This window comes from Triturus cristatus, chromosome 3_1 (assembly GCF_964204655.1).
Source record: "Triturus cristatus chromosome 3_1, aTriCri1.1, whole genome shotgun sequence".
Taxonomy (NCBI): Eukaryota; Metazoa; Chordata; class Amphibia; order Caudata; family Salamandridae; genus Triturus; species Triturus cristatus.
This window is the reverse complement of record NC_140583.1, coordinates 1106726518-1106746018: the sequence shown is the minus strand read 5'-3', so window position 1 is coordinate 1106746018 and position 19501 is coordinate 1106726518.

Here is a 19501-nt window from a genome sequence, read left to right as displayed (position 1 = left end):
AAATAAAGGCATTTTATGCAAACACTGTGTAATGCCATCCAAAGATATGTAACTGATGTTTCCTTCATATATACATATATATATTTTGGTTTTATACTAATGTTGGATAGGTCTATCCAAAAGGGAGGCAAAATATATATGAATATCCATATAAATTCATGTGTATGCACTTCAAAAGATATCATGCTTAGATATATCACATTAACATGAGGCCTGGAGCTCCAAAGGGCTTCCTATCTGACCTTGACTGGAAAAGCTTCAACAAGCTATTCTGTATCCCCTTAGAGGTCACTTAGCCTGTCCTGACTACATGATATTTCTTAATCTGGTTGTGCAAGTTGCTTACACAGTGCCGAGCCAGCCTTTCAGGTCTGCCCATATCTGGCTGTTTATAATTTGCATGGTGCAGACATTGCACATCCATGTTAGCCATATTTGGCTTGGTGCCTTATTCTAGTTTTGCTGACATGACATTACTAAACTATATAGCACCCAGAAACCAGCCAATCTGGGAAGAAGCAGTCTGAGACCCCCTAAGGTGGCGGATCTGACTTCTTCCTTGCTAATTGGCAATGATGCATGCTTTTGGTACCAATAAATCCATTTCACTCTGTTTCTGAGCAAACCTGCTATGTCTGGTGAGTTTAATTCATTTGCTCCTGAGAGAGTGCAAGTATTTCCCCATCACCAGCATGCCCACCTCCAGGACATTTCAGTTTGCTATGGCTTGGTGGGAGCTTTACCGCTCCTGCCAGTCCATAGCAAACTCTGTTCCACTTCTAGCAAGTGAGAGCATAATAAATGCTCTTGCTTGCTAGAAGCAAAGCAAAATTGCTTTTGGACAGAGGGAGCTGTATGTTCAGCACCTCCCTCTGTCCAAAAGCAATGCTGTCTCCCGCAGCACATGGGAAGCTGGCAGGGACCACAGGGGCCTTGAGGCTCCCCCACGGTCCCCAACTGTACAAAGTGGGTGCCCTGGGTGAGACCAGGGCACCTACACTACAGCCAGGCCCAGAAGGATGGCATGGCCTCCAAAGACCTCTCAGCAATCGTGCTTTGTGGGACTTAATGAAGGTAACAGGAGGAGTTGCTGGCTACCAAGGATGTCCTTGGGGCCTACGTACCCTTCCTGGTACCTTCAGTAAGTCCCACACTGTGGTATTGCTGAGAGGTCTTCATGGCCCGCCCCCTTTCTGCAACACTTTGCAAACATGCCTCCTGGCCCACTACTAGTTGGGGATGAAGTCCCCTTGGCTGCTGAGAGTCCTTGGGGTGAACAACCACTCCTGTTACCTCTGATATGTTCCACACAGCAGGATTGCTAAGAGGTCTTTGGATCCCACACACCCCCTTCTCAACCACTCTGCAAACGCGCCTCCTGGTGCACTTCTGGTTGGGGAATGAAGTCCTCTTGGAAGTGAGGGACCTTGGGGGCCAAGAAGTCCTCCTGGTACCTCCTGTAAGTCCTACACAGCGGGATTCCTGAGAGCTGGTCAGAGGCCCTGCCCCCTTTCTCCACCACTCTGCAAACGCGATTACTACCACAGCGCAACTGCACCTGCCACTTTATAAGAGTCCACAGTTTTGCACAAAATATCTACTCAAGTTGAGTACTTTCTTCTGGTTAATTGGTAACTGCAATCTCGTTGAGTAAATGTCCAGTGCATATTTTGCACTACATCTGTGTAATGGGCCACGAGGAAATGACTCCAGTGACCTTCTGAGCATTACAGCAATGTGTAACCTAGAATCCAGAAATCTGTGATTACATGAATCCTCCTATAGAGAGGACGAGTCAACAATAAAACCCGGGGAGGTGGTGGTCACCGGGTCGTGGTGGGTCCACGTGGCCCCCACTAATTATTGATGTTAAGCCTCAAGGAGGTAGTGGTTCCTGGAGCTCTAAAGATCCCATGGATGGGCGTGCGTGTGACCCCCCTCCAATATTTAAAATAAAGATGCAGGGATGTGGTAGTCCCCCTCCTTTCTATGCCCACATGCTTACGGAACCTGGAAAACTAGGGGGTTTCTTGAAAAGCAAGCGCGGGAGACTTTGCTTTTTTTTTAATTATTATTCGCAGCGATATTTGTGAATATACATGAATTTTGCCGTGATTTGAAAGAAATGCTTTTTTGCCCTCCCGGGGTCCTTCTGGAACCCAAAGACCATGGCTTGGGGGTCAGGATATTCCTACCCTGCCCCCTTTCTTTTTTCATGTTTTTTGGGGGATTCGGCTGAAGCAGAGTCCCAAGATATCAGGCAATCCTTTGTGGTTGAAGTGTTGGCAGCCAATCAGAGCTCTGTAAATCTCTGCACGAGATCGTCATTATTTGCGAAGTCATCAGGTCACAGATATACAAATTTTGATTTCCTTTAATATCTTGCAAACTACTTAACAAATTTACATAAAATACCTGAAAACACAATCTGCAGAACAAAAGCTAGCTTTGTGCCAAATTTGATGTAATTCTGTCCAGCGGTTCGGGCTTCAGGTGTGACTAAAGAGTCAATGGGAATAAACATGTAAAACACTTTTTTGACCTCTCTTTTTTTTCAGCCCTAGCTTGACGGATTGGCCGAAACCTTTCTATGCACTACAAGATTCACCGGGATACTTTTTAACTGAATATTGTGAAGATTCATCAAACGGCGCCAAAGATATAGACAAGTTAAAAAACGCTTTTCCTATGCTAACATGGTCCTATCTATAACTACCTACTGGAGATCGCCAGTAGGTTATATATATATATATTTTGGCACAACGGAAGCCATTCAACCAAATAAAAGCACGCAGAAGGATGTGGAAAGCTGTAATTGACTGCCTGCTAACACGGCCTCTGAAGAGAAGCACACACGCTTCGAAACGCGTAAGGCCAGGGACGAGTTACGGGGAAGGGAAGCCGCATGTCTTTCTGAATTAGAGGTTTGCAACCTACCTGTTGTGGACTGCGGTCCCGACTCTGGGGAAACTATGGAAAACATATTAACACGGTGCTTCCAGGCCGCGGGGACGACGCACCACTTTCAAATTATGATGGACCTGCAAAGTGAATATTCACGTTTGAATGGGCGGAGCAGGTGAACAAATCAGGCATGCGGAGTCCTTTCCTGGAGGCCACTGGAGAGCTGAACATTGTTGTCCCAAAGTATGTGTAACAGACAGACCCACTGGAGGGTATGAATTGGGCTGAATGAACTACAATCCCCGGCGTGCAACATTAATGAAAATTTTGGCACACCGGAAGCCATTCAACCAAATAAAAGCACGCAGAAGGATGTGGAAAGCTGTAATTGACTGCCGGCTAACACGGCCTCTGAAAAGAAGCACAAACGCTTCAAAACGCGTAAGGCCAGGGACGAGATACGGGGAAGGGAAGCCGCATGTCTTTCTGAATTAGTGGTTTGCAACCTACCTGTGGTGGAGTGCAGTCCCAACACTGCGGAAACTATGGAAAACATATTAACGCGGTGCTTCCAGGCCGCGGGGACGACGCACCACTTTCAAATTATGATGGACCTGCAAAGTGAATATTCACGTTTGAATGGGCGGAGCAGGTGAACAAATCAGGCATGCGGAGTCCTTTCCTGGAGGCCACTGGAGAGCTGAACATTGTTGTCCCAAAGTATGTGTAACAGACAGACCCACTGGAGGGTATGAATTGGGCTGAATTAACTACAATCCCCAGCGTGCAACATTAATGACTATTTTGGCACACCGGAAGCCATTCAACCAAATAAAAGCACGCAGAAGGATGTGGAAAGCTGTAATTGACTGCCTGCTAACACGGCCTCTGAAGAGAAGCACAAACGCTTCGAAACGCGTAAGGCCAGAGACGAGATACGGGGAAGGGAAGCCTTTCTGAATTAGGGGTTTGCAACCTACCTGTTGTGGAGTGCGGTCCCGACTCTGGGGAAACTATGGAAAACATATATATATAGCTATAGTTAGGACCTGTTTGCCATAGGAAATCCGCAACATTCTATTTGGAATAACTTTGGCGCCCGTTGACGAATCTTCGCGAAATTTTCAAAACTTTTGGCCAGCTCCGGTCCGCTCCTGTCCTGAAAGTCTCGGGATGATTCGTGTAGCGGGGGCTGAGAAAAAAGGGGGGTCCCAAAACGTGTTTTCCCCATGCAATTTTCCATAGGACCTTTAGCCGCAGCTACAGCCTGAACTGCTGAACGGAATTACACCAAATTTGGCAGAAAGGTAGACCTTGGTTCAGAGTCGTGCCTTTTGCTTAAATGGTGTAAATCCGTTCAGTAGTGCCTGAGAAAATCAAAATCACATATATATCTGGGCGGAGCCTAACCACAGATCTCATCGTGAGATTTGATTGGCGGTCAGTACTTCATCCAAGAAGTGTTGGCAGCCATCTTGGGACCAATATACATGATAGCACCTCATTAAAAAGCATTGCAGTTTATAGAAGGTTTTAAGACTTTAGTTACATTATAAATCATTTGTTGATGGTACCATACTCATTTTAGGAATTGTGATGTGTTCTAAGGGGATTTTACCATGTGAAAAAGCCTTCTGCTGTGATATCATGAATCATGTTTGAGAGAAAACTATTTTCTCATGCTTTTCCCACAGAGGTTTGGAAGGTGATCTATAAGCTAAACTGAGAGCATATTTTCTGTAAATTCACATTATCTTTCTCAGTCATGTGAGAATGAAGTCTGACATTCTCAGTAAAACATGTACATCCAACAAGGGCAGAGACTGTCAGTTGATTCCTTTGTGTTCTACTGCAGCTTCCCAGAGTGTTCTAACGAACAACTAGAGTGCTCACTATCCTACTTATGACAAACGTATTGCACACCTGAAGCCATCTTGATTGGAATAAAGTGGTAACTCTGAAAACATTTAATTTAAAAAGGAACACAATGAGTGGGGTCATTTTGCCATAGAAAGTATGATTAGTGCTGCAGAAAGAAAAATGAGGGCACATTTTGAGTGACTACTCAAATCCTCTTCTATTTCATTAAAACATTCTGGCATGCAGACTGAAACATGCACTTTCAATACCAGCAGCAGACTTGTCTGGTGAGCAGTAGCTTTACTACAGTGATCTAATGAGCAACTAGAGTGCTAACATTCTGAATTTATGGCAAATGTGGGACACATCTGAATTCCTTCTTGATGGAATCAAAGTAAAAAACTGAAAGCATTTCCTACTGAGGAGACTGCAGTAAATGAGGAAATTAGGAAACTTCATAACAAATAAATCTCCCAAGATGGCCACCAGAGACAAAAGAGCCCAAATGCAGCACAAATATCACCCCGATGTAGCCCACATGTAGCCCAATGACAGAAGTGTGCAAAACACTTATTTTTGGTGTTTTTGCAGTTTTTTATAGTTCAGACTTGTCAGGTATTGGAGTGCTTTACATGAGCATTGGTTACATCACACAAGATCAAATTCATTTTGGTTGTAGAAATGGGGAGATTAAGTGATTTGACCAGAATCACAGAATGTTGAGCTGAAGCAGAAACTCCAACCTGGTTCCCCAGTTGCAAAGTCTGCAGCTCTGGAACTAACACCACATCCTCTCCCCTAAGTGGAACATTTAATCAAGTGGTCAACTGGATAAAAAAACATAAAGTTAACAAATAATTTAAAAGTGCTTTGTCGCTATTTGAAAACTCAGAAAATATGTCCTTATTTTAGTTTTTTAGAACACTAACCATAATTTTGATGCAAATAAGACCCTCTCTTATATGTAATTTCTAAAGGGAATGCTCTAGGTATTACAGTTTTGATTACATCAAGATGACGTCAGGCGTTCCACACTTTTGTAATAAATATAGAATGTTAGCAATCTAGTTGTTCATTAGGATACTGTTGAGAGGCAGAGGCCAGGGGCACGGACTCTGAAAATTGAAGGCAGGTAGGAGGGTGCAGAGGCAACAATTTGACCACACTGGGCAGGCAGGAAGGGCAGTGGCAGCACAACAGACTATGGAGGGCAATGGAAAAGGGGGCAGGGGCAATTGACCAACAATACAGGACTGGCAAGAGAGGCTGTGGCAATATAATAGACCATTGTGTGCAGAAGGAAGAGACAGTGGTAGTACAACCATACATGCCAACAGACCCGATTCAGCCAGGAAACGTCCAATGTTTTTAAGCTCAAATGAGCTTTATTTGATCTGTCTCCTGTCTACAATCTCCTCTTTTTCAATGTAACTCAAAGGGGAAAATCAATACCCCAGTGTTTTTTCAAAATCTCCCTCTTACCAAGTTCAAAATGTTCGCAAGTATGGAACATTGGATCATGGTAGGCAGGAGGAATTGGGGTAGGGACATGGACTCGGATAACAGAGGACAGGAGGGACATGGAGAGGTGCACCAAACTGACCCTACAGGGCAGGCATCAGGGTTTGCAGCAGCACAATACACCACACAGGGCATGCAGGACGGGAGTGCAGCACAACAATCCATAGAAAGCAATAGGGAGGGGATAGGCCATGCATATGGACAACAGAGAACAGAGGGGAAAGAGGCAATGGTAGCTAGCTGACCATAATGGACAGACAGGAGAAAAAGCTGCAGCATAACAGACCATAAAGGGCAGGAGGGACGGATCAGGGGCATTACAATGTGACAGACAGGCCAGGAGGGCGGGAAGAGGGGTCTGCACATGGAAACAGAGGGCTGGGGGCAAGGGGGCAGGGCAGGAGCAGCAAGATGACCATGGAGGTCAGGCAGGATGGGCACTAGAAATAAGACACACCATGGAGAGCAACAGTGAGATTATGATGGCATACACACAGACCATGGAGGGAAGGTGGGAGGGGGTCAGGGGCAGCTAGCTGACCACACAGGGAAGGTGGGAGGGGCCGTGGCAGCAAAGAAGACCAGGCATGGCAAGCGGGAGGGTTAGTCGCAGCACAATGGCTATGATGGGCAAGAAGGAGGGTGCAGGGGCATGCACAATGGACCATGGAGGATAGAAGGGAGGGTCAGGACCTGGGCACAGACAAGAGAGTTCAGGGGAAGGGGCCTCACAACAGACAGCGCGGGGCAGACAGGAGGAGCAGTTGCAGCACAACAGACCAGGGAGGGCAGAAAGGTGTGGCAGTAAAATGGACCATGGAGGACAGGAGGAAAGGAATAGGGGCATGGCATGTGGACAGGCAGGGTGGAGGTGGCAGGGACAGGTTACAGTCATCTGATAATGCTAGGCAGATGTAAGGGGAGTGGCAGCTCAACAGAACACTCAGAGTAGATAGGAGTGGCAGGTCCATGGAACATGGTGGGCAAAAAGGATGGAGCAGGGCCATGCAATAAAGACATCGGAGGGCAGGGGGAAGGAGAATAGGGGCAGCAAGCTAAGCACAGAGGCTAAGCAGGAGGTCAATGATGGGGCATAGAATTGGGCAATGGAGGGCAGAAGGAGTGGACTGGTACATCATGCTAAATGGAGGGCAGTGGCAGCACATCAGACCATGCATGGCAGGATGGGGAAGGCTAGTCCGTGGATTCAGACAACAGAGGATAGGGAGGAGGTGGATGGGGCAGCAAGCTAACTGATCAGAGAAGGTGGGTATCAGGAACTTTATTGTTTTTAAAATGTGTGTCTGTGCGAACTACTTAAAATATGAACAAGTATGCAGCATAATCTCACTTTTATTCAGGAAGAAGAGGACGTTTGTGACTGGGACTCCAGGCTCAATTGGCAGAAAAAAACCCTGACCCTCCACCCCCCATTGCAAAATGTAATGCCCGTGAAAAGGGTAGGTGAATGCAGTGTTATATAGAACATAGTCCTGAGAGCACGATTGAACATGAAAACTAGATATAGTGTGTGGTATAAACTATGCGCCAAAAAGTGTGATATAAGATGAACTGGGGCGTGAAATATAATATGCAATACATTGTGCGCAATGACAGATTCATTGGAGAGCGCAAGATAGCACAGGCTCTAGCGCGTGCTATGCGATATGCGCCTTGGAGTGTAATATGCACAGGGCAGTGTTGTGTAACCTAACTAGTCTCTAAAGTTGTAATATAAAATATGTGCTGGGGAGTGTAAGTTGTATATGCACTGTGACAAAGATATGGATACCAGCTTGTAATATGTATAGCATAGCGCTGTGCGTTATAACATAGTTATCGAGGAAGGCACGTTAGATGGGGCAATATAACCTGTGCGAAGGCAAGTGTGGCATGACATATTCACGGGGTGGTGTTACAGTGCACATGGGCTAGAGAGTGTCATAGCATACGCACTAGCTGGTGGAATACAACACAGAGGTGTGTGGCACTCGGCGGGCACTGGTGGGTGTAACACAGCATTGGGCTCAGCCAGGAGCGTGCTGTGACTCTCAAGTGAGGTTTGTCTCCTTTCCAGAGAGTAAAATAAAAAGTATTAGACATCCGGCGGTTGATGTGTGTTTTATTAATCGTGAGGGGGTTTCTTGCATAGTTTTGGTCGAATTTTTGTCGAATCCCCTTTGAATAGCTTGGTGGGCGTGTGTATTAAATGTGCCTGTCAATAGCTACCCATGTTTTTATAAATAAACGACAAGGGTGTCTACTTGGAGAGCACCCACTGGCAGGGGCGCCAGGATTAGGCACGGTAGGGCGTCAGACACGTCAGAGCTTCACTAGCGGTGTAAATACATTCCATGTGGATTCAGTGTATGCATAGTCGCCTTTTAATGAATATCAAGCAAATCATCATGGTGATAGGTACATATGGTTTGTCTAGCATGCCCTAGGTGTTTCTATAAATATATATTTTTTTTAAATAATAAAAAACAAAGGCTGGCCCCGGTTGATGGGGTCCCCGGGGCCATAAGTGGCCTGAGGAGGGGAGCAACTCAGCCCCCCTCCTACTGAATTTTTTTTTAAAAAAGGCCATGCCACAGGGGTTGGGGCCCCGGGGGCCGATAAGGGCCTTGGGAGGGGGGCCACGTGGCCACCTTCCCAATTTTTTTTTTCAAAAAAAAAAAATTAGGGGGAGGCCACACAGCCACCCTTCTTAAAAAAATAAAAAGACCGGCATCGCGCCGGAGGCCACGCCCCCTCCTTGCAGCACTCTGCAAACGTGTCCCCTGGCCAGTTGTAAGTTGGGGAATTAATTCCCCTTCAATACTGAGGGTCCCTGAGGGCCAACTAGCCCAACAGGCATCTCCAGTATGCGCCAGGGAGCTGCGTTGCAGACAGGTGTTCTGAGGCCACACCCCTTTTCACACCTCTCTGCAACGCAGCTCTGTGGCGCTTACTGGAGGTTCCCTAGTGTATGTAGGTGTTTTCACTGTATTCTGAGTGTCTTTTAACATAGCACTGGCTCTAGGGCTGGTTAGTCAGACTCAGTTACCACCAGTATCCGTCTGAAAAAGTTGAGGGTACAGGATGATTTTGCAACAAGGCTTCTTTCTGCTCTTCTGTTTGTTCTTTCTGCATGTTATACTTCTTCCTGCACTTTTCTTTGTCTTTGAGGACTTCTGTTGCTTCTTTCTGCATTTCTTTTTTTTCTTTCTGTGCGTTTTTTCTTCTTTCTTCACATGTCCTATCTCTGTAGGCATAGTTAGAAATTAGCATTTAAAAAACCTTTGAAATTCACTGAAAAAACCATAGGTTTCAGACACGTTATAGTTAGGAATTAGCATTTAAAAAACCTTAGAAATTCACTGAAAAAAAACATAGGTTTCAGGGGCGTTATAGTTAGCTGGACTTTTCACTCGTACAAAACCATTGAAATTCCCCCGTTATAGTTAGTTCAGCTAACTATAACTCGCGCGCACGCAATGCACTGCTGATGACGTCACATATTACATCACTCATGACATGGTCAGTGACATCACTCATGACATCACTGATGACCTCTCAAATGACATCACTGATGACATCACTGATGACATCATCCTTGTGATAGAGTGGCAGACCTCCTCTCACCCTAATATAACCTTTTATACACACATTCAAAAATAGAAACAAAAATTATCAAAATAATGGACATACCAATACCAGTTACAACAACCTATTCAGTAATTCTAAGATCCACATACACATCCACTCATTCACCAACAGTCCTATACAGTCACTCATACATGTACTCACTCATCCTATGTACTCATACACCTATACATCCTGTTACACAACGCCACTCATCCATAGAGTTACTCACACACATAGTCACTCATGCTAATAAAGAATCAAACATCCATTTACTTGCATATACAGTTATACACACACCACCACACTTACTTCTACAGAAACTTACACATAATTAGTCTTTTAAACAATCACTTATAGAAACACATAGTTATGCATACAGGAACTCTTCCAATCTCTCACTCTCACATATACTCACTTATATACACCAATAGTCACATATACTAGTTTAAAACATATGTAGTTACTCATAAAGACACTTTTGAGACAGTCATTCACTCACTAACACACCCATGCACACACTCATCCACCCATACAGTCCTGCACACATGCTGTCTTCAACACATACAAACAGTGAGTCACTCATTCATGCACCTATGCACTACGTAATACCCCCCACTGAACCATACAGACACTCAGACACTCATACTGATATTCAAAAAACCAACTAATAACCTATATAGACACTCATGTAGCTACTCACCAACCCATGCAGCCACTTATACACAAAGTGAGAGACTGATACAGATATTTACATATTTAAACATTACTCACTAAGCCATGTATTCACTAAGATGCACTTAATCAGTCAGGTATACAATCAATTTTTCAAAAACAAATCATCCATTTAGACACTTACATACCCATTTATTCTTCCATCGACCTTGAGATATACATATATAAAACATATGTAATTTTCAGAAAAACACACATTCACTGGAGGATGTCATCAGTGATGTCATCAGTGATGTCATTTGAGAGGTCATCAGTGATGTCATGAGTGATGTCACTGACCATGTCATGAGTGATGTAATATGTGACGTCATCAGCAGTGCATTGCGGGCGCGCGAGTTATAGTTAGCTGAACTAACTATAACGGGGGAATTTCAATGGTTTTGTACGAGTGAAAAGTCCAGCTAACTATAACCCCCCTGAAACCTATGGTTATTTTCAGTGAATTTGTAAGGTTTTTTAAATGCTAATTCCTAACTATAATGTGCCTGAAACCTATGTTTTTTTCAGTGAATATATATATGCATAATTTCATCTTTCCTTTACTATATTTTTAACTTTGCGCCTTAACAATTACATATATATTCCCTTGGACACAGGGTTGGTGACAATGTTGATAGCAGAAGGGATCTGAATGAGGAACTTTTAACCCATTCGCTGCCAGGCCTTTCCCCCCTCCTGTGCCACGCCCTTTTTTGGCTATTTGGGATAGTGCACGCTGAGGCCCCTGTAACTTTTTGACCACATAAGGTATCCACGCCAAATTTGCGTCCTTTTCTTCCAACATCAGGGGGATTCTGAAGGTACTCAGGGTTTGTGGATTCCCCTGGAGGGGTCACAGAAATGAGCCAAAATACAGCAAAATTTAGTTTTTTGGGGGGAAAATGGGAAAAACGGGCTGCAAATGAAAGCATCTGGGTTTTTCCCTGCAAGGGTTATCAAAAAAGGGTTTGTGGGGCTGAAATCACTACTTTTCTAGCTTTTAGGGGATACCAGACTTTTGTCAGAAACCCAACATTTTTTACACAGTTTTGGCATTTTTCTGGGACATAAGTCTATTTTTGCTATTTTTTGTGCTTTCGACCTCCTTCCAGTTAATGGTAGAAATGGGAAAAAAATCAATAATGGATCCTGGGAAGCTATACATTTTAGAGAAGTAGACAAAATTCTGAATTCAGCAAGGGGTCATTTGTGTAGATCCATCAAGGTTTCTTTATAGAAACTAACAGTTAAATATAGGATAAATTGAAAATTTGTTGAAAAAAAGCGCCTTTTGTGTCAACGTTTTCACCTGTAACTTCTAATTATGACAGCTCTTTGAAAGCAATGTACCGTTACATCCGCTGGACATTACTGGTTGTGGGGATATATAGGACTTGTAGGTTCACCAAGAACCCGACGAACCCAGAGCCAAAAACTGAGCAGCAACTTGCAATGGTTTGTTATTATGTACCGGGTATATAGTAATTATTCTGTAAAAATGTGTACATGGAAAAATCGGTATGAAAGACACCTATGTATTTCTGAAATGGGAACAAAATATAGAGTTTAGAAACAGTAGATATTTGCACATTTCCGAATTTGGGAATACTCATACTAGCATGAGAATTATCAGTCATTTTTTAGAATGACTTCTTTTTTACACAATGTCCTTCATTTGGAAGGCAGAAATGCATCGAAAGTCAATAGGTAATAACAGTTCCTTTACAAATCTGAATTACCCTAAGTCTCTAGATAAAAATGGTACCTCACTTGTAGGGGTAGGCATAGTGCCCACGACAGGAAATGGCTCAAAACCCAACGTGAACACACCACATTTTCACAATGCAAAATTACCCTTTTTTAGAAAAGTGCCTAGCTGTAGTTTTTTAACCCTAGCTCTGCCGGCACCTAGGGAAACCTAGCAAACCTATACATTTTTGAAAAACTAGTCACCCAGGGGAATCCAGGATGGGGTGACTTGACTGCCTCCCACCAGGTTCTGTTACCCAGAATTCCTTGCAAACCTAAAAAATTGCCAAAAAAAACACTTTTTCCCCACATTTCTCTGGTGGAAATTTTTCTGGAATCTGCATGGATCCACAAATTTCCACCCACCCCGCGTTCCCCAAAGTCTTCCGAGGAAAATGGTACCTCACTTGTGTGGGTCAGCCTAGTGCCCGCGACAGGAAACGGCGCAAAACGCAACGTGGACACACCTCAATTTCGCTGTGAAAAATGACCCTTTTTTAGAAAAGTGCCTAGCTGTAGTTTTTGAGCCATAGCTCTGCCGGCACCTAGGGAAACCTAACAAACCTATACATTTTTGAAAACTAGACACCCAGAGGAATCCAGGATGGGGTGACGTGACTGCCTCCCACCAGGTTCTGTTACCCAGAATCCCTTGCAAACCTAAAAAATTGCCAAAAAAACGCCTTTTCCCCACATTTCTCTGGTGGAAAGTTCTGGAATCTGCGTGGATCCACAAATTTCCACCCACCCCGCGTTCCCCAAAGTCTTCCGAGAAAAATGGTACCTCACTTGTGTGGGTCAGTCTAGTGCCCGCGACAGGAAACGGCGCAAAACGTAACGTGGACACACCTCAATTTTGTAGCGAAAAATGACCCTTTTTAGGCAAAGTGCCTAGCTGTAGTTTTTGAGCCATAGCTCTGCCGGCACCTAGGGAAACCTAACAAACCTATACATTTTTGAAAGCTAGACACCCAGGGGAATCCAGGATGGGGTGACGTGACTGCCTCCCACCAGGTTCTGTTACCCAGAATCCCTTGCAAACCTAAAAAATTGCCAAAAAAACGCATTTTCCCCACATTTCTCTGGTGGAAAGTTCTGGAATCTGCGTGGATCCACAAATTTCCACCCACCCCGCGTTCCCCAAAGTCTTCCGAGAAAAATGGTACCTCACTTGTGTGGGTCGGCCTAGTGCCCGCGACAGGAAACGGCGCAAAACGCAACGTGGAAACACCTCAATTTCGCTGTGAAAAATGACCCTTTTTTGGCAAAGTGCATAGCTGTAGTTTTTGAACCATAGCTCTGCCGGAACCTAGGGGAACCTAGCAAACCTATACATTTTTGAAAACTAGACACCCAGGGGAATCCAGGATGGGGTGACTTGACTGCCTCCCACCAGGTTCTGCTACCCAGAATCCCTTCCAAACGTAAAAAATTGCCAAAAAAAACACATTTTCTCCACATTTCTGTGGTGGAAAGTTCTGGAATCTGCTTGGATCCACAAATTTCCACCCACCCCGTGTTCCCCAAAGTCTTCCGATAAAAATGGTACCTCACTTGTGTGGGTCGGCCTAGTGCCCGCGACAGGAAACGGCGCAAAACGCATCGTGGACACACCTCAATTTCGCAGTGAAAAATTAACCTTTTTTGGCAAAGTGCCTAGCTGTAGTTTTTTAACCCTAGCTCTGCCGGCACCTAGGGAAACCTACCAAACCCACACATTTATGAAAACTAGGCACCCGGGGGATTCCAGGGAGGTATGGCTTGTGTGGATCCCCCAACGTTGCCTTACCCAGAATGCCCTGCAAACCTCAAATTTAGCCAAAAAAATCACCTTTTTCACACATTTTTGTGTGGGAAAGTTGTGGCATCACCGGGCTGACACAAATTTCCTACCACCCGGCGTTCCCCCGTGTCTCCCAATAAAAACGGTGCCTCACTCGTGTGGGAGGCCCAAGTACCCGCGACAGGCAAGGGCCCACAACGTATTGAGTCGACATGAAAATTGCCTACATCAAAACGACCTGGTTTTGCAAGGGGGGTCACCTGGGTTTTTGGCCCGGTGCTCGGCGGCCACCTAGGAAAACCTACCAAACCCACACATTTCTGAAAACTAGACACCCGGGGATTCCAGGGAGGTATGGTTTGCGTGGATCTGCCAACGTTTCCTTACCCAGAATGCCCTGCAAACCTCAAATTTAGCCAAAAAATTCACCTTTTTCCCATATTTTTGTGTGGGAAAGTTATGGCATCACCGGGCTGACACAAATTTCCTACCACCCAGCGTTTCCCCGGGTCTCCCAATAAAAACGGTGCCTCACTCGTGTGGGAGGGCCAAGTACCCGCGACAGGCAAGGGCCCAAAACGTATTGAGGCGACATGAAAATTGCCTACATCAAAACGACCTGGTTTTGCAAGGGGGGTCACCTGGGTTTTTTGCCCGGTGCTCGGCGGCCACCTTGGGGAACCTACCAAACCCACACATTTCTGAAAACTAGACACCCGGGGGATTCCAGGGAGGTATGGCTTGCGTGGATCCTCCAAAGTTTCCTTACCCAGAATGCCCTGCAAACCTCAAATTTAGCCAAAATATTTACCTTTTTCACACATTTTAGTGTGGGAAGGTTGTGGCATCAGTGGGCTGACACAAATTTCCTACCACCCAGCGTTCCCCCGGGTCTCCCGATAAAAACGGTGCCTCACTCATGTGGGAGGCCCAAGTACCCGCGACAGGCAAGGGCCCACAACGTCGTGAGGCGACATAAAAATTGCCTACCTCAAAACGACCTGGTTTTGCAAGGGGGGTCACCTGGGTTTTTGGCCCGGTGCTCGGCGGCCACCTAGGGGAACCTACCAAACCCACACATTTCTGAAAACTAGACACCCGGGGGATTCCAGGGAGGTATGGCTTGCGTGGATCTCCCAACGCTTCCCTACCCAGAATGCCCTGCAAACCTCAAATTTAGCTGAAAAAATCACGTTTTTCACACATTTTTGTGTGGGAAAGTTGTGGCATCACCGGGCTGACACAAATTTCCTTCCACCCGGCATTCCCCCGTGTCTCCTGATAAAAACGGTGCCTCACTCGTATGGGAGGCCCAAGTACCCGCGACAGGCAAGGGCCCAAAACGTATTGAGGCGACATGAAAATTGCCTACCTCAAAACGACCTGGTTTTGCAAGGGGGGTCACCTGGGTTTTTGGCCCGGTGCTCGGCGGCCACCTAGGGGAACCTACCAAACCCACACATTTCTGAAAACTAGACACCCGGGGGATTCCAGGGAGGTATGGCTTGCGTGGATCCCCCAGCGTTTCCTTACCCAGAATGCCCTGCAAACCTCAAATTTAGCCCAAAAATTCACCTTTTTCACACATTTTTGTGTGGGAAAGTTGTGGCATCAGCGGGCTGACACAAATTTCCTACCACCCAGTGTACCCCCGGGTCTCCCGATAAAAACGGTGCCTCACTCATGTGGGAGGCCCAAGTACCCGCGACAGGCAAGGGCCCACAACGTCGTGAGGCGACATAAAAATTGCCTAACTCAAAACGACCTGGTTTTGCAAGGGGGGTCACCTGGGTTTTTGGCCCGGTGCTCGGCGGCCACCTAGGGGAACCTACCAAACCCACACATTTCTGAAAACTAGACACCCGGGGGATTCCAGGGAGGTATGGTTTGCGTGGATCCCCCAACGTTTCCTTACCCAGAATGCCCTGCAAACCTCAAATTTAGCTGAACAAATCACCTTTTTCACACATTTTTGTGTGGGAAAGTTGTGGCATCACCGGGCTGACACAAATTTCCTACCACCCAGCGTTCCCCCAGGTCTCCCGATAAAAATGGTGCCTCACTCGTGTGGGAGGCCCAAGTACCCGCGACAGGCAAGGGCCCAAAACGTATTGAGGCGACATGAAAATTGCCTACATCAAAACGACCTGGTTTTGCAAGGGGGGTCACCTGGGTTTTTGGCCCGGTGCTCGGCGGCCACCTAGGGGAACCTACCAAACCCACACATTTCTGAAAACTAGACACCCGGGGGATTCCAGGGAGGTATGGCTTGCATGGATCCCCCAACGTTTCCTTACCCTGAATGCCCTGCAAACCTCAAATTTAGCTAAAAAATTCACCTTTTTCACACATTTTTGTGTGGGAAAGTTGTGGCATCACCGGGCTGACACAAATTTCCTACCACTCAGCGTTCCCCCGGGTCTCCTGATAAAAACGGTGCCTCATTCGTGTGGGAGGCCGAAGGACCCGCCACGGGCAAGGGCCCAAACGTAGTGAGGCGCACTACGTTTAGGACCCTTGCCTGTTGAGGCGCACTACGTTTTGGACCCTTGCCTGTCACGGGTAATTGGGTCTCCCACACGAGTGAAGCACCGTTTTTATCGGGAGACCCGGGGGAACGCTGGGTGGTAGGAAATTTGTGTCAGCCCGTTGATGCCACAACTTTCCCACACAAAAATGTGTGAAAAACACGATTTTTTCAGCTAAATTTGAGGTTTGCAGGGCATTCTGGGTAAGGAAACGTTGGGGGATCCACGCAAGCCATACCTCCCTGAAATCCCCCGGGTGTCTAGTTTTCAGAAATGTGTGGGTTTGGTAGGTTCCCCTAGGTGGCCGCCGAGCACCGGGCCAAAAACCCAGGTGACCCCCCTTGCAAAACCAGGTCGTTTTGAGGTAGGCAATTTTCATGTCGCCTCAATACGTTTTGGGCCCTTGCCTGTCGCGGGTACTTGGGCCTCCCACACGAGTGAGGCACCGTTTTTATCGGGAGACCCGGGGGAACGCTGGGTGGTAGGAAATTTGTGTCAGCCTGGTGATGCCACAACTTTCCCACACAACAATGTGTGAAAAAGGTGATTTTTTCAGCTAAATTTGAGGTTTGCAGGGCATTCTGGGTAAGGAAACGTTGGGAGATCCACGCAAGCCATACCTCCCTGGAATCTCCCGGGTGTCTAGTTTTCAGAAATGTGTGGGTTTGGTAGGTTTCCCTAGGTGGCCGCCAAGCCCGGGGCCAAAAACTCATAGGACCCCCTTTGTAAAATCAGGTTGTTTTGTGATAGGTAATTTTGATGTCTCCTCAATAGTTTTTGGGCCCTTGCCTGACGCGGGCACTAGGCCTACCCACGCAAGTGAGGTACCATTTTTCTCTGAAGACTTTGGGGAACGCAGGGTGGGTGGAATTTTGTGGACCCACGCAGATTCCAGAACTTTCCACCACAGAAATGTGAGGAAAATGTGTTATTTTGGACACATTTTTAGGTCTCGCCTGAGACAGCGCTTTAGCGCTGCTCTGGCGAGACTTATAGTAAGCGACTTTTGGAAGTGGAAACGAGTGCATTTCAGGCCGCCAACTACAGTGCATGTGCTCCGGGAGCGCGCACCATTTGGCAGCCTGAAAGCATTTGTTTTCTTTCACTTTCGCGGCCGCACGGCCGCCCGCGAAAAGTGCTCACCATTTGCCAGCCTGCATTGCCTCTCTCCCCTACCCCCTCCCTTATCCCACTTCCTGCTTGTTGTTCTTGTTTTTACTGTTTCAGAGGTTAGTTTCTAAATCCTATCTATGGCACCATCTACTGTTCGTCCTGAATAATTCTAAAAACAAAGCGTTGTGGTTTGTAACGACCATGCTGCCATCTCTTTCATGTCCGTAAAACCTTTATTTAGATTGCGAACAGGAAGTGGGCAGACTGGAAGGAGCCTTAGCTGCATCTGCCCGTTATTTCGCTGGCTTCATTTTCATCTTGCTCTCATTCAACACATCGCGGCGGTTCTTTCTTTTCAAAGTGCCTTTTCGGATCTTCTTGGCGCTTTTAATTGCGTTTTATTTTAAGTGTGTAGCTCCCCAAATTTTCATGGGGCTTTTGCTGTTACTACATTAGCCCATTGTTTCAGGTTAACCCACACAGCAGTTCTGGCTGGTGTTTCTTCTAACGTGTCTATATGCGGCGCTCTCATAACTTGCAGGGATATTAGCGCTATATTATGTATGAATACAGTTTCTCATACTACACACAGAGAAACACACAGAGGCAACATCTATCATTTGTTATTGGTGGCTTCTGCAATATTTGACCTCGTACTTGTGTGCGCCTGATGTGCTGTGCCACATAAGTGTTTGTACTTTATACTTACTTGGGGGGACAGCCTCAGGCAACATTTGCCTGTTCTTGGTCGCTTTTGCGTGCAGTATCTAGAACGCGCTGTTTCCAGGTTTATTTATTTTTTTTTTAATTAGTTTTTTTTGAAAAATGTTATTGTGCAGAGAAAAGGGTACAAGCACGGGCCTACAACCGCCTGGGCCGGCCGCTAGTAGTCAAAGTGAGCAAGCAGTTCAAAAAACAATGACTGGCCCACAGGGGCTCCGCTATATTACAGAAGATCAGACTGCACATAAGGGAAGTCAGGATACACACTTTTAACATATATAACAACAAAAATAAAGAAAAACAAAAACAAAAAGCAAGGCGAAACGACATGAAATGGGCGTCGAACCACAGCCGGGGGACTCCACACCCGACCACCCGAGGGCGGTCAATAAAAAGGAGGCCTGAGAGGGAGGGGGGGGGCCACGGGAGAACCAAATCTATACTCAGATGTACGAGATAAGCAAGGAACCCTCAAGGATCAGGGGGACAAGGCAACCTCAGACGTATCCACCAGGGGGGGAGCACAGATAGTCCCGCGATACACATTCCACTGCCCCCAGATTCTACCCCATGCCCCCGGTTTACCACGAGCCACATACACAGTCTTCTCCCTGAACATGCACCAGTCCATGTTCTCCTTCCATACGGACACGGTGGGAGGCCGTTGGGAACCCCAAAGCTGCGCTATATCTCTCTTTGCGATCATGTTCCCCAAGGCAGCCCACCGAGCCTGGGCCGCATTATAGTCATTGGGCTCCCATACATTCAGAACACAGCGACGCACCTCCGGCAGCAGAGCGACCCCAGTGACTCGTCTCATAACATCATGCACCTGGCGCCAATATTCCGCCACCTCGCGGCACTCCCATAGGATGTGGAGAAAGGTGGCACTGAGCCCGCAGCCACGCTTACAGAGCCTGTCGTCAGAAAACCCCATCGAGACCAGACGGGGGCCCGTCACATAAACACGATGGAGAAT